The sequence below is a fragment of the Gorilla gorilla genome, chromosome 3, assembly GCF_029281585.2.
Source record: "Gorilla gorilla gorilla isolate KB3781 chromosome 3, NHGRI_mGorGor1-v2.1_pri, whole genome shotgun sequence".
NCBI classification, from domain to species: Eukaryota; Metazoa; Chordata; class Mammalia; order Primates; family Hominidae; genus Gorilla; species Gorilla gorilla.
Genome location: NC_073227.2, coordinates 187,533,966 through 187,550,194, shown reverse-complemented (window position 1 = coordinate 187,550,194; position 16,229 = coordinate 187,533,966).

Genomic DNA, 16,229 nt, shown 5'->3' with positions numbered 1-16,229 from the left:
TATGGGTTTACTGCTTGATGTTACTGATGGCTCTCTAGGAACATCATGTAGCACCAACTACATGCTTTAGGCCACAGAGGGGTGATTCCATCTTAACAGTTTTTTAATGAGTTTTAGTTTGTCATAGTTTTATATTTCTTAACATTAGATTACTTTTATTATTTTGCTCCATTTATTATGAAATTTTGATTTACAGTCTCATTTTACGGAAAAAGATTCATTTTCATTTTTTGAAATTTTGTGGTTTTGATGTTGGCTGCCGTTGCCTTTATTCCCACATTCCGACATGAATCGGTTGGGGAATATCTTAGAGCTGCGCATGATCTCATTAGACAGTTTGTTTTGTTTCTGCTCCCTCCCTAGATTCTATATGCATCTTTTCACCTGACTAAATCATTTTTTGCTGTAAGCCATACCTTAAGAAACTGTCAACAACAACTTCAACTTTTTTTCCAGGCTTTTTTCACAACTGGGGAAGCTCTCCCTGAGTGCTTAAGGATAAGTAGTGAGCCTGGGTACAATCCCCTGTTTTCTCATGAAGCGCTTTCTCTGCCTCACAGGAACTGATTTCTCCACAAATATTGCAGCTTACAGTGGCCATATAATTTATCAACTAAACCAGAGTGAAAAGGGGCAATATTAATAACTGTGTGTAAAAAACAACTGTAGACTTAGACTGTCTCAAGGGAACCAGAGCCTATGGGCAAACATAGCTACCACAGGGTCACAGGATCTCTCTGCAATGTTTTTAGTTTTAGTTGTTTTTTTTTTTTAACCTGATTTTCCTTCATCTCTATATTTAGAAATTGGAGGGGGCATATCAAATTTGACTTGAGGTTAAATTATTGCTCAATTTTACATCTTAGCTTCAAATTTTACTTGTTTTCTATTGCTACGCTAATTCAATCTGAGTTTCACATACTGCCATGTGCATTTCTTATGCTGTTCTTTTTAATAAAAGGTTTTATTATTTATTTTAACCTTTGAATATTCTCTACTACTCTAAACCACATTGGAATAACTAGTAAAAAGAATTGTACGCAAAGGATAGATAACTTTTGAGCAGTTTTCCATAAAAATACATGCAGGAAGGAAATAACTCGCAGGTTAGTGTTGCTCAAACCCTGCACATTACAAATAAAGTCTTGACTTGACTTCAGAATTGGCCTTGGTCAGCTCCTCGGAGATATCTTCCAAGCTCTTAGGATATTGTGCCTGATAAAAATGCTTTGTTTGCCTAAGGCTTTGGAACATGCATTACTAATTTAATCAGACAGTATGGGACCTGGAAATCGTTCTTTGAGAAAGGAGGAAATACAGGACGTGAGGACATGCAGTCAAGCAACACAATAGAAGGATTGGAAATCTGATAGGATTAAAAACGACCAGAATGATAATGTAGAGGAAATAAATAGAAAAATGAAAAGTGTAGGTCAGGCTGTGATATTGGAGATTAAGATTTTGGAAGTGGTGGATTTTCTGACAATGAAGGATTCTAGAATATGATCATGGGAATGACTAGTTAAGAAAGGAGTAGGACAACATTATTATTCTGTTACAACATTATTATTACTGTTACACAGGATATATAGTCTAGTCACTGAGTGGCCAGGGTGTCAGATGACGTGTTGATGTACACGCTGAGCACAACAAGTTACTGAAGAGTAAAGGTATATTTACCTTGTATTCCCCTCAGCCCCATTACTGTACATGCTTCAAGGAAAGTGATGTTCTTTCATTTTTTCACCATTTTAAATATTGTGGTATAATACATATAACATAAATTGTACTATCTTAACCATTTAAATTATATAACTCAGTGATAATAAATACATTTATAACGAGCAGCCATTACTACCATCTATCTCCAGATCTCTTCAACTTGTAAAATAAAAACTCTATATTCATTAAACAATAACTCCTCGTTTGCCACTCCTCCCAACTCTTGGAATCTACCGTTCTACTTTCTGTCTCTATGATTTTGAATACTGCGTTTACCTCATAGAAGCAGAAGAAAACAGTATTCATTTGTGTGTGTGTGTGGGTGTGGGTGTGTGTGTGTGCCTGGCTTATTTCACTTAGCATAATGCTCTCAAGTGTCTTCCATGTTGTAGTGTATGTTAGAATTTCCTTCTTATTAAGGCTGATTAATTTTCCATTGTATGTATCTATCACATTTTCTTATTTATTCAGTGATTAACATCTGGGCTGCTTTCATGTTTTAATTATTGTAAATATGCTGCTATGGATATGAGGATAAAAATATCTCATTGGGATGCTGGTTTCAATTCTTTGGGGCATATATCCAGAAGTAGAATTATTGGATCATATGATAATTCTGTTTTTAATTTTTTGACCAACCACCGTACTCTTTTCTACAGTGGCTGTATCATGTTTCATTTCTACCAACAATGTGCAAAGGTTACAATTGCTCCATATCATCACCAACACTTGTTATTTTATGTTTTTGATAGTATCTATCCTATGTGTGTGAGGTGGTATCTCAGTGTAGTTTTGATTTGCATTTTACTAATGTTGAACATCTTTTTTTTGTGTTTATTGGCCATTTGTACACATTTGTGTGTCTTCTTTAGAGAAACGGCTGCTCGCATCCATTTCTCATTATTGAACTGGCTTGGGTTTGTTGTTCAGTTAGGAGTTCTTTACGTATTCTGGATGTTAATCTCCTAGATTATATGATTTGGAAATATTTTCTCCCAATTTGTGCATTGCCTTTATACTCTGTGGATAGTGTTTTTGATGCACAAAATTTAAAATGTTCATGAAGTCCTATTTGTCTAGCTCTTTTTTTTTGTCACCTGTGCCTTCAGTATTATATTCTGAAATTATTGTCAAACCAGGGTCATAAAATGTTTGCCCTATGTTTTCTTCTAAGAGTTTTTCAGTTTCAGGTCCATAATAGGTCTTTGATACATTTTAAACTAATTTTTGTGTATGGTATTAGGTAAGGGTCTAAATTTGTTCTTTCACATAGAGGTTATTTATTCCTGTCCAATTCAAATGCACGCCGCCCCCGTGCCCCCCTCCCCTGCCTTTTTTTCTTGACTAATTGCCCTGGCTAGAACTTCCAGTATTATGCTGAACAGAAGTAGAGAAAGCCAGCATCCTTTTCTTGTTCCTGATCCTAGAGGTAAAGTTTTTAGTCTTTAACCACTGAGTACGGTGTTCACTGTTGGTGTTTTTGTTGTTGTTGTTGTTTTTATGTGGCCTTTTTATGTTGAGGAAATTTTTGCTATTTCTAGTTTATTGAGTGCTTTCACCATTTAAAAAAAAAACCTTTGTTTTTATAGAAAAGGTGATGAATTTTGTCATATGACTTTTCTACATCAATTGAGATCATCATCCTTCATTATATTAATATAGTATATTACATTGATTTATTTTTGAATATTGGATTACCCTACATTACAGAAAAAATCTCACTTGTTCATAGTGTATAATCACTTTAATATACTGTTGAATTCAGTTTGCTAATATTTTGTTGAGGATTTGTGCATCAATATTCATAATGAATATTGGCCTGCAGTTTTCTTTTCTTGTAGTGTCTTTGTCTGGCTTTAATAACCAGGTAATGAATAGCCTCCTAGAAGGAGTTAGGAAGTATTCCATCCTTTTCAATTTTTTGGAAAAGTTAGAGAAGGATTAATGTTAGTTCTTTAAATGTTTGGTAGAATTCACCAGAGAAGCCACCAGGTACATGGCTTTTATGTGTCAGGGAATTTTTATTTACTGATTTAATCTAGTTTACTAGTTGTAGGTCTATTACTTGTGTTTAATATTAATCATTTGATTCTGATTTTCTATTTATTTGTGATTTAGTCTTCACAGTTTTTGTGTTTCTAGGAATTTTTCCATATAAATCTAGGTTATCCAATTAGTTGACATACAGTTTTTCATAGCACTGTCTTATAACCCTTTTAATGTCTGTAGAATTGGTAGTAATGCCCCTACTTTCCTTTCTGGGTTTAGTAATTTGAATTTTTTCTCTTTTTTTTTTAGTCTATCTAGCTAAAGGCTTATGAATTGTTTGATCGTTTTAAATAAATAATGTTTTATTTCATTGATTTTTCTTTCTATTTTTTTTCCAGTCTCTATTTCATTTATCTCTGCTCTCTTTTTTTACTACTTCTTTGCTTCTGTCAGCTCTGGTTTTAGTTTGTTCTTCTTTTCCTAGGTCCTTAAGTTGTAAAGCTAGATTGTTGATTTGAAATATTTCCTATTTTTTAATGTGCTTATAGTTATAAATTCCCTTATAGTATTGCTTTCGCTGCACCCCTAAGTTTTAGTATGTTGTGTTTTTATTTTCATTCATCTCTAAGTATTGTCTAATTTACTGTGTGATAAATTGGTGGCTTAAATGTGTGTTGTTTAATTCTCACAAATTTGTAAATTTTTCAGTTTTTCTTCTGTTATTGATTTAAAACTTCAACATCTTGTGCATAAAGAAGAGGCTTTTATCTTTTTAAATCTGTTAAGACTTATTTTGTGGCCTGCATATGATGTGTCACAGAAAATGCCACATATGCACTTGAAAAATATGTGCATGCTATTGTTGTTAGGTAAATTGTTCCTTACATGTCTTAAATCTAGTTGGCTTTTTGGTCGTTTAAGTCCTCTAGTTCATTAGTTATCTTTTGTTTTGCTGTTCCATCCATTATTGAGAATAGGGTATTAAAGTCTCCAACTATTATTGTAGGACCATCTAGCCCTTCAATTCTGTTAGTTTTTGCTTCACTTATTATGATGGTATGTCTCTGGGTGAGAAAACATAATTGTTATATGTTCTTGCTGGGGTGAACCTTTTATTAATATATAATATCCTTCTTTTTCTCATGTAAACTTTTTAATTTAAAGCTTAATTTCTCTGATACTATTATAGCTAGCCCTACTCTCTTTTGATTACAATTTGCATAAAATATCATTTTCCATTCTTTCACTTTCAATTAATATGTGTCTTTAGATCGAAAGTAAGTCTGTCATAGACAGTGTATAGTTAAATAGGTATTAAAAGAAACATTCCGACAATCTCTGTCTTTTAATTACAGAGTTTAATTCATTTACATTTCAAGTAATTACTGAAAAAGGAGGGCTTTTTGTCATTTTAATATTTTTAAAATATATGCCATATGGCTTTTTTGTCCCTTACATCCTACGTTACTGTATTCTATTGTGTTTAGGTGATTTGTTTTAATAGTGAAATGGTTAAATTTCTTTCTCATTTCCTTTTGGGTATTTGCTATGGTTATTTTCTTTGTGGTTCCCATGGGGATTATAATTAACCTCTTAAAGTTATAAAAACTTAATTTGAATTTATACAAATTTAACTTTAATAATATATAAAAACCTGTTCCTATAAAACTCTGCCCATACTCCTTTTAGTTGTTGATATCTTCAAATTACATTGTGCGCCCAAAACATAAACTGCACTATTAAATGTGTTAGTCTCTTATGTAGAAAATCAAAACAGTAATTACAAACCATTGTTGAAATACGACTAGTTTTATAATTCTCCATGTACTTACTTTTAATGAAGTCTTTACTTTTTCATATGGGTTCAATTTATTGTGCAGTATCTCATCTCTTCATTTAACTCATTAGGACTCTATTGAGTTTTTTTGGTTTTGTTTTGCTTCTTCTTTTCCCCCACAGGACAGGCTCATGGTAATAAACTCCTTCAGCTTTCCTTTATTTAGAAAATAAAATAAACTTTTGGAAAATAAAGTCATGTGCTGCATAATGGCATCTCAGTCAGTGACAGACTGCATATGTGACAGTAGTCTCTTTACTTTGAAGGACTAGTCTCCCTTACCTTTGAATAACTGATTTGCCAGATAAAACCTTCTTGTTTGACAGTGTTTTTCTTTTCTCTTTTAGCACTTTATATATATTGGTGCACTTCCTTTTGGCCCCTAAAGTTTCTGATGCGATATGTGCTGACATTCTTTTTAAGGATCTCTTTTATATGGTGAGCCTCTTTTTTTGTTACTACTTTCAAAATTCTCTTTGTCTTTTCAAAATTTAGTTAAATATATCTCAGTGTGAGTATCTTTGAGTTCATCTTACTCTGAGTTCATTTATCTTCTTAGATGTTTCTATTCATATCATTTATCAAATTTGAGAAATTTGTCAGGGTTATGATGTCCCATGGGTCCTTTAGATTCTGTTCACTTTTTTTCATTTTTTTCTTTCTTTCCTGCTCCTCAGACTCGATAATTTCTGCTATCCTAAGTTTATTGATTCTTTCTTCTGACTGCTCAAATCTGTCTTCAAACCCCTCCAGTAAATTTTTCATTTCAGTTATTATACTTTTTAGCTCCAGAATTTATTTTCTTTCTTTTTTGGGTTCTATCTATTAATGTTTCCATTTTTGTTCACACTTTGTTTTCTTGACTTTCTGTACATGTCTTTTTAAAACTGTTTGAGCTTCAAGACGGTTGTTTTAAAGTGCTTGCCTGGTGTATCTTCTAGCAGGTCTTTTTTGGGGGATAATTTTTGTTGATTTATTTATTTTTCCTTTAAATGGGCCACAGTTTCCTATTTTATATTATGACTTGTGATTTTTGTTGAAAACTGGACATTTAATCTAATTAAGTAATAATTATAGAAATCATATTTTTGGTCTTCCTAGGGTTTGCTGGTTTTTATTGATTGATTGATTGATTGATTGATTTTAGGCTATCTCCACAAGGACCAGCCTAATGTAAGATCTCATGTCTTTCCTAAACCTGCAGTACATGCAGTCACTTTCTATTTTTTGTGTGTATATGAAGTTGCATTTGAATATCCTAGTGTTTAATGTCTGGAACCCTCCAAAAAAGAGGATAAAGAGAAAAATGAAGAGGGGAAAAGAGAGCACCAGTCTTCTAACTTACCTAGAAGTGACTTGTGCTAGAATGAGGAGGCTTGGAACAATGGATGGAGGTGCAACAACAATGACCACTCATTTCTTTGTCTCTACCTCTATCATTAGAAATGCAATCAGAGCACAGAACCCCAAGATTGGTAGGGCAAGTAGGATTGCTTTCGCCCACCCTGCTTGTGCAAGTTGAGGGCAAGCTGCTCCAAGAACATGTGCGTGGCTGCCTGCCATGGTACTGAAGGATGGGGAACCAGTAGTTTTTGTGTTAAGAGCTGAAATTGGCTGAAAATTACGGCAATTTACCATCCAAGCCTTCCCCTGGAAGTCACAAGCCTTCAATATTCTCTACAGTTCCAAATGTGGTCACATATCACTTAACAAAGGGGATACGTTTTAGGAAATGCATTCTTAGGCAATTTTGTTATTGTAAGAACGTCATGGAGTGTACTTACACAAAGCTAAATTGTGTAGTCTACTATATATCTAAGCTGTATGGTACAGCCATTGCTACTAAGGTACAAACCTGTACAGATGTTACTTGACTGAATACTGGAGGTAGTTGTAGCACAACGGTAAATATTTGTGCATCTAAACATATTTAAACAAAGAAAAGATGCAGTGAAAATACAATATTATAACCTTACAGTACCACTGCCATATATGCAGTGTGTCATTGACTGAAGCGTCATTATGTAGCACATGACTTTAGTTACCTTAGACAGATTCTGCCACTGCAATTTTTATCCAGGTGTGGAGACAGATAACTGGTACTTCTCACTCTGCCATTTTTCCACAATGCTCTACCTCTTTCATTTATTCTTTACACCATCAAGTTCCTGATATAGACTTTGCATCTAAAATGAAAATCATAATATGTATTGAAGGAATTGACATTTTATATGACAGCAAATCCAGAGTATTTTTTAAAAATCCTATTAAGATTTCCCTTTCAGGAAAATTGGAAGACCCACTGCTCCTAGTCGTTATAATTTTTTTCTCATAATTTAAACTACCCTTGCTATTCTTTCAAATACATGCATTTACACATCAAAAGGCCCCTCATTAATATAAAAATATAATTCTAATAGATGAAGTCTCTACTTCTTTCCCTTCTATCTCCACGTCTCATTCTTTTTCTATTACACACACACACACACACACACACACACACACTCACTCACTCACTCACTCATACAATCCCCAGTAATGCTTTGATTCTTCCAAGTCAAGGAGGTGGTAACTGTATAGGGCAGAAGTAGGCAAAAAAAATATTAAGGCCAGATGGTAAAGATTTTAGACTTGTGAACTACCAGCTCTGTTGCAGCTACTCCACAGTTTTAGGGAAAAAGCAACTGTAGACAATACTCAAATCAATGAGTTGGCCGCATATCAATGTAACTTTATATACAAAACTAGGTGAAAAGTTTGAAGGCCTATGTTTGGTGACTCTTGCCCTAGTGCATTAAGAATTAAAAAGACAAAAGGAGTTAAGTCTTTAAATCACTGTTTATAATGCTAAAGTGTACATATTCAGTAGAATTTGCCTATGGTGGTATCTTCTTGTTTCTAGTTTCATATTTTTTTAAATTTGAATTTTTTCATGGTACTTTAAAAAATAATTCTCATCAGTATGGATTTTGAGGATCTAAGTCAAGAAGTGATTCTCATTGAATTCTGTCTCTGTTTTACTTTATTAATAATTTATATGATTAGTGTTTATTATAGTATAATGCATCTGCTTTTATATTATCATGGAATTATTGCTATATGTCTTTATATAGCTACATATAACTATACCTACATCTCTCTATTTTGAGAAGTGATATCTCTCAGCTTTGCATAAGATTTTCAAGGACATTAGCCATACATTTTTTTAAAAAATTCCTCCACAGAGCTTTTTTATTTCAGATATTTTAAGAGACTATTAAAGGGAAACAAATAATTGTTTATAATTATTTAAAATTGATAATGTCTTAGATTAATATTCTGGTGATCTGTTGATCCTCTTTTGGAAAATAGTATTACAAATTTTCTCTCAAAGATATTAAGTAAGACTTCAGGGTGTATACAAGATTTTAAGTAATGACTAAAGTCTTTATTTTTTGTAAACTCTAGGTTTTCTGTAACTCCCATAAGAATTAATGCTTAGATTTTGGCAGGAGGTTGACAACTTACATATTAGTTAAATCAAGTAAAGATTATTTCTTCCTATTTTAATTAATCCAATTCTTCCTGCTGATAGGACACAAGTCAGGGATCTTCACTTGCTTTTCTGTCTCTTAGTATCTTTCAGTCATAAAAACTAACAGAGGGGCAGAAAATAGCAGGACATTTTGTAAGGTTCTTGATTCTCACCAGATGAGAATTTCTAGCAAAGTATTCATTTTAGATAAAACCGAAAGATATTAAAAGTGAAATTATGAATAAAGGAGCAGAAGAGATTCTGATGAAGAAATTGCTGAGTTATTTTGCCAATGTCTGTGAGAGAGCACTAAATGTTTAATGGCATTATAATGATGATAAGCTTAGAATTAGCTTGCTTCAGCAGTGTTCATGCCCAGAGAGAATATTTGACGCACTTTAAAATGTCATTTAGGTAGGATTTACATAGATAGGGATAGTTAGATACACATATAGATATCAACTAATATTTGTTTTGCTTTGGCAATTGTTTATTACTGCGATCTATGACAGGGCACATAATATATTAAAACATTTTGCACAGCCATTGAAAAAGGCAAATTAACCAGTTGCCATGGGATTTTTAATTGAAAAATTGATGACCAAATCCTGGCATGCTAATATTTTAAATTATTATTTTTCTAAATTAGACAACTTTAGAGTCCAGAGTGTTGACCACTAAATGACGTATCCAGCGAATATTAGATAATTTTAATAAATTGAAGATATAAATGAAAAGAAGCAGATCTTCCATTGTTTGTGATTGCATGAGAGAATATTGAGATGTTAGGTATCTAAGTCAGAGAAGGCTCTCTCCCTAGGAAAACAAGTGGTAACAGAGGAGTCTGTTCCTTTGTTCACATGGAGCTTCACAATTTCATATAACTCAAGTTTAATGTTATTATTTTGCTATGAATATCAGGTCTCTGAATAAGCTAGTAGTAATAACATCCAGAATCCTAGTTAAACATGTTTTATCTCAAAAATTACTATCCATACCCACATATTTTTATGCAAAAATAAATCCCTCAATACAAAGCACAAACTCTTGAGCATTTAATAAACTATTGATAATGAACTTTTTAGTGTTTCAGGCTACCTTTCTTATCAGACCTAATATAACTTCAAATAAACCAGTTAAATGCAGATAAATCTAGAAAGAAAATCTATTTTCCCAGCTCTGATGGAGATCTAGATAATAGTAATTGACAGAGAAACATTATTTCTTAACTGTGTTACCATAGCTAATTGCAGTTTTCTTTTATCTTTCGTGCATTTATAGACATATAATCATTTAGCAATTATTTTTTTCTTTTTTAGACTAAGTTTTATACAGAAATAACAGTTATTTCATACTGTGATGTCATGGAGCTGAGCTGGATATTCAGTCTATTAAAATGATCATATCACAAAACTAGCAAAGTCCTTCATATTCCAGCCTTACCCGCTCCTCGTCAAGAGTACATGTTTTTAATAATGCAAGACTCCAGATAAAACAAAGTGAAAACCCACTGCTCACTTTGATTTGAAGAATTTATTATCAAAACAGCATTTTAAATATTTAAGAAGGAATGGCAAAACCGCTGAAACCCTCTAAGTCTTCTGGGCTGTAACTGTCAATTTTTGCTCGTTAGTTTTATTTTTTAGCAGCGGTTTGCAAACACTATTTCAGAACAGACATGTTTTTCTATTGGAGAGAACTTGTTATCTGAATGATGCCGGAGACAGGATCCAGGGGACTCTTCAGTGCTATTGACACCATTAAAAATAAAACAAAAAGCTAACAAAGTATTCCTTGGATGGTGACTTGTTCTAAGTCTGTGGATTGATCAGATCTATATTTACATGGAAATTTCTGGGGATGAATGTGTGTGACTTTATTGCATGACAAATCCAGGCTAGCAGTACTCTCCATTCAAGATTCCCAAGGAAAACAGAAATCAAGACAGGGAAAAGGCAAACTTTATTACCAACTACTTCATGGTAGTCTACTGGTGAGATGAGCTTGACAATATGGGAAATAACCTGCGTAAGGTTGATGGCACCTAAAGCATAGGACTACTGCAAGTCCAAATGCCAATTTTCCATGTTTCCCACATTACCACGGCAACCAACCAGATCATTACTCCCAACACATAACAGGGTCTCAATATTGTTGAATGAATGAGTAAATATCACTCTCATGACATTGAAACGCAAATTCAGAGCAAGAAGCCAGGTAAAATGTGTTTGACCATCTGCTAAGGCTCATTCCCATAAAATGTGAAAAAGCCAGTGGTCTCGGTTGTACAGAAATAGCAAACAAACCACAACAAAAAAATAACTTTTTCATGGAAGTGCACTGAGTGGGGGGGAATGTGAAAATCTTTGGTCATATCTTTCAGTTATTGTGTGTGTTCTATTATTTTATTTAAAAAGATGAATTTAAAACCACACATGTGGTCAACCAGAGTTTTTATTATTTTTTAATCAGTACACTACTTTTATAACAGTTTTTTATTCATAGTAAAATTGAACAGAGAGTACAAAGAGTCCTCACATAATTTTCCCATAGATTCTTACACACAAACACACAACTTCCTCCACCAACATCCCCAACCAGTATGGTAAATTTGCTATAATCAATGAACGAAACATTTACATATTATTATCAACCAATGTACATAGTTTACCTTAGACTTCACTCTTTGTGTTGTATATTATACAGTTCTGACATAGGTACAATGGCATGTATCTGCCATTATAGTATCATACAAAGTAGCTTCACTGCCCTAAAAATCACCTGTGTTCTACCTTCCTCCTTTTCTTTCTTCAAACTCCTGGCAATCACTGACTTTTGACTGTTTATATGGTTTAGCCTTTAGAAAAAATAAGAATGTCATATACTTGTAATTATATAGTACATAGCATTTTTAGATTGGCTTCTTTCATTCAGTAAAATGCATTTAAGGTTTCTCCAAATCTTTTCATGACTTGATTGCTCATGTCTTTCTTTCAGTGAATAATATCCATCTATCTGAATGTAGCACTATTTATTTGTCCATTTACCTACTGAACGATATTATGCTTCCTTCTACATTTGGGCAGTTATGAATAAGCCTGCTGTAAACATCCATGTCAGGTTTCTTTGTGGACATAGTTTGTAACACCTTTTGGGAAATGCCAAGGAATGTGATTTCTGCATCTTATGGTAAAAGTACATTTAGTTTTGTGTGAAAAGGCCAAAATGTCATCCAAAGTGGCTGTACCATTTTGCATCCCACCTGCCATGAATGAGAGTTCCTGTTCCTACACATCCTTGCCAGCACTTGGTGTTGTCAGTATTTGGGATTTTCTTGTTCTAATAGGTATATGGTGACATCTCATTGTTGTTTTAGTTTGCAAATCTCTGATACCACATACCTTTGAACATCTTTTCAATTGCTTATTTATCATCTGTATATCTACACTGGTGAGAGGCCTGTTCAGATCTTTTATGAATTTTCTTATTCTTGAGTTTTAGTTCTTTGTATATTTTGGATAACAGTTTTGTTATCTGTTCTCCCAGTCCATGGTTTATCTCCTTACTCTCTTGATAGTGTTTTACAGAACAAAATTTTTTCATTATAATGTAATCCAGTTTATCCATTTTTTTTCTTAAGATTGAGTCATTGGTGTTGTATCTAAAAAGATATTGCCAAATTCAATGTCACATAGGTTTTTTACTATACTGTCTTCTAGGAATTGTGTAGACTTGTGTTTTATATTTTGGCCTATTATCCATGTTGAGTTGATTTTTTGGGGAGCTGTAAGGTCTACACTGTTTTTTGTTTTTGTTTTTTATATAGATGTTCAGTTGCAAAGCAGCAAAGTTCGCTCAGTTCAGGAGCAAAGTTTAATTGTCTTTGCTCTTGATCAAGGCATAGGCGTAGTCAGTCCAGATCAGCTGAATATATATTTGTATAGGTCAAGTTCTAGGCTCACTTTTCTGTTCCATTGATACATTTGTTTGGGTTTAAGCCAATATAATATTGTCTTGATTGCTACAGTTTATCATACTATTTGAAGCCAGGGGTGTCAGTCCTCTGATTTTGTTCTTCTTTAATATCTCCCTTTCCATATCTGTATAAACTTTAGAATCGTTTTGTTGATATCCACAAAATAACTAGCTGGTGTTGCATTAAATCCACAGATCGCGTTCAGAAGAACTGACATCTCAGCAATATTGACTCTTTCTATCTATAAACATGAAACATCTCTTCATTTATTTAATTCTTTAATTTTCTTAATCAGAGTTTTGTAGCTTTTCTCATATCGATCTCAAACGTATTCTGTTAGATTAATACCTCAGTATTTCATTTTTGTATTAACGTAAATTGTGTTCTGTGTCTAATTTCAAATGCCTTTTTTTTCTGATCTAGGAAAGCTACTGACTTTTATACATTAACCTGTATGCTACAACCTTGCTATACTCACTCACTAGTTCTAGGTGTTTTCTGTCAATTTCTTGGTATTTTCTACATAGATAATCATGTTTCTGCAAATAAAGATATTTTAATTTCTTCCTTCCCAACCTGTATATCTCTTATTTAATTTCCTTGTCTTATTGCATTAGCTAGGACTTCCATTATGATAGCGAAAAAGCATCGTGAGAGGAGATATCCTTACTTTGTTCTGGATCATAGTAGGAAAGCTTCTAGTTTCCTAACATTAAGTATAATGTTAGCAGTAGGTTTTTACATAGATTTTCTTTATCAAGCTGTGGAACATTCTCTTTATTCCTAATTTACTGAAAGTTTTTTTTTTAGCATGAATAGGTGTAGGATTTTCTCTAATGTTTTTCCTTATCTATTAATATGATCATATGATTTTTCTTCTTTAGCCTGTTGATGTAATGGATTATGTTAATAGATTTTTGAATTTGGAAACAGCCTTGCATAGCTTGTATAAATCCTACTTTGCCATGGTGTGTAATTATTTTATACATTGTTCAATTTAATTTGCTAACATTTTGGTGAGAATTTTTATAACTTTTTATGAGAGAAACTGGTTTCTGGTTTTCTTTCATATAATGGTTTTGTTTGGTTTTAGTATTAGGGTTATGCTGGCTTTACAGAATGAGCCAGCAATTGTTCTCCCTGTTTCTTTCCTTTGAAAGAGATTGCAGGGGTTCTGTATCATGTTTCTTAAATGCTTGTGTAAATTCACCAGTGATCTTAGGTTAGGTGCTTTATAAAAATAATTAGAAGGAAAAAAAAGAAAATAAATAAATTCGCCTGTGAAGCTGTCTGAGACTGGTGTTTTCTGTTTCTGGTTTAGAGCCTGGTGTTTTCTGTTTGGAATAATAATTACTGATCATATTTATTTAATAAATAAAGGTCTATTCAGATTGACCATTTTTTCTTGTGTGTGTTTTGACAGATTGTGTCTTACAAAGAATTGATCCATTTCTTCTAGATTATCAAATTTGTAGACATCGAGCTTTTCATATTATCCTTTTCCTACTCTTTAATGTCCATGGAATCTGCAGAAATGTCATTTTTTTCATTTTTGATATTAATATTTTTGTCTTCTCTTTTTTGCTTTGTTAGCGAGGCTAGAGACATTGATTTTATTATTTTTTTTCTAGTAACCAACTTTTGCTTTCATTGATCTTTCTCTGTAATTTCTTGCTTTCATTTGTATTGATTTCTGCTAAAATATTTATTTCTTTTCTTACCTTGGATTTGGTTTGTTCTTTTTCCAGTTTCTTAAGATATATATTTAGATGATGAATTTTAGATTTTTTTCTATTCTAATATGAGTTTCATGCTCTAAATTTCCTTCTCAATAATAGTTTTGCTGTATCCCACAAATTTTCATGTTTTTAATTGTTAATTTATTATAAAATATTTTTAAAATTCTCTTGAGATGTTATTTGACTTGTATTATTTACGCTTTGATTTCTTAACTCTTAGAAGATGCAAATATTGTGCAAAACAGCAGCCCAAAATACTACTCTACAAACATCCTTGAGAGAAATCCATATAAGCACAATGATCGGTATATAGAAATAAAAGTAACAGTTCTTGTCTTACAATAATCAGAACTTTGGAACTCATGAACTATATAAACATCTAGAAAACTAAACTTAAACACTTATAAAACTTTGCAATTATCCACTAAAATTTGAGGCCAGGGTTAAGCATGTCTTGCACTCCTAAAAAAGAAAGGTTTATCCTTAAAGTAAGGCTAAAGGAACTAAAAATGACAGTCATCACGAGACCATGGGCTTCAAGTGGGGAAACATCTCTCAGACCTGGTTCCCATATAGGAGTAGATATTAAATTCATCTTTTTATTACAACCAAAGGAGAAAGACCATACCCAAATATAGATGAACTTTTAGACTTGAGGATAAAATTGATCCAACTGGGAAGGCTAAAGAAAGGTTTTGAGGAGAAACTTGGAACTTCTCCCAGAGTCTAATGTTCTCCTTTCCTTTCTTTCTTTCACAGAACAAACTTCTGCTCCCAAAATTAGGCCTACAGAAAGCAGAGACAGAGAAAGACAATTTATCTGAGCAAAAATCCATGAGCAGAAACTTCTGTGGGAACTAGTACTAGGGTAGGAACACCTAAACTGTAAATAATTAGTTCTAGAGACTCAGTGTGGACAAATTTGTATGTGAGCAAAAACCCATGCTATCTTTCTGGTATTGAGGTCTATTTACATGTTATCTTTTCATACTGTCTTTACTTGCTATCTTTGTGGTATTGATTTCTATTTTAAGTATGTTGTCATCTTAAAGCATACTCTGTATCATCTTAATTCTTTTATGTTTTTTAAGGCATGTTTTATGGTACAGAATATGGTCTATATTGGTAGAAATTCCATGTGAGCCTGAGAAGAATGTGTTTGCTGCTGCTGTTGCGTAAAGTAGTCTATCAATGTCAGTTAGATCCAATGCTTGCTTGTGCTGTTCAATTCTATTATGTTCTTTCTAATATTCTGCTCCCTGGATGCGTCCATTACTGATAGAGGATACAGAGGTGTGGAAATCTTCATCTGTACAGTGTATTCTCTTTCTCCTTACAGTTCTATCAATTTTTATCTCATGAATCTTGACACTATATTATGCACACACATAATGGATTGTTATGTCTTCTTGGAAAATTGACTTCTTAATCAGTACGTAATGTCCCTCTTTA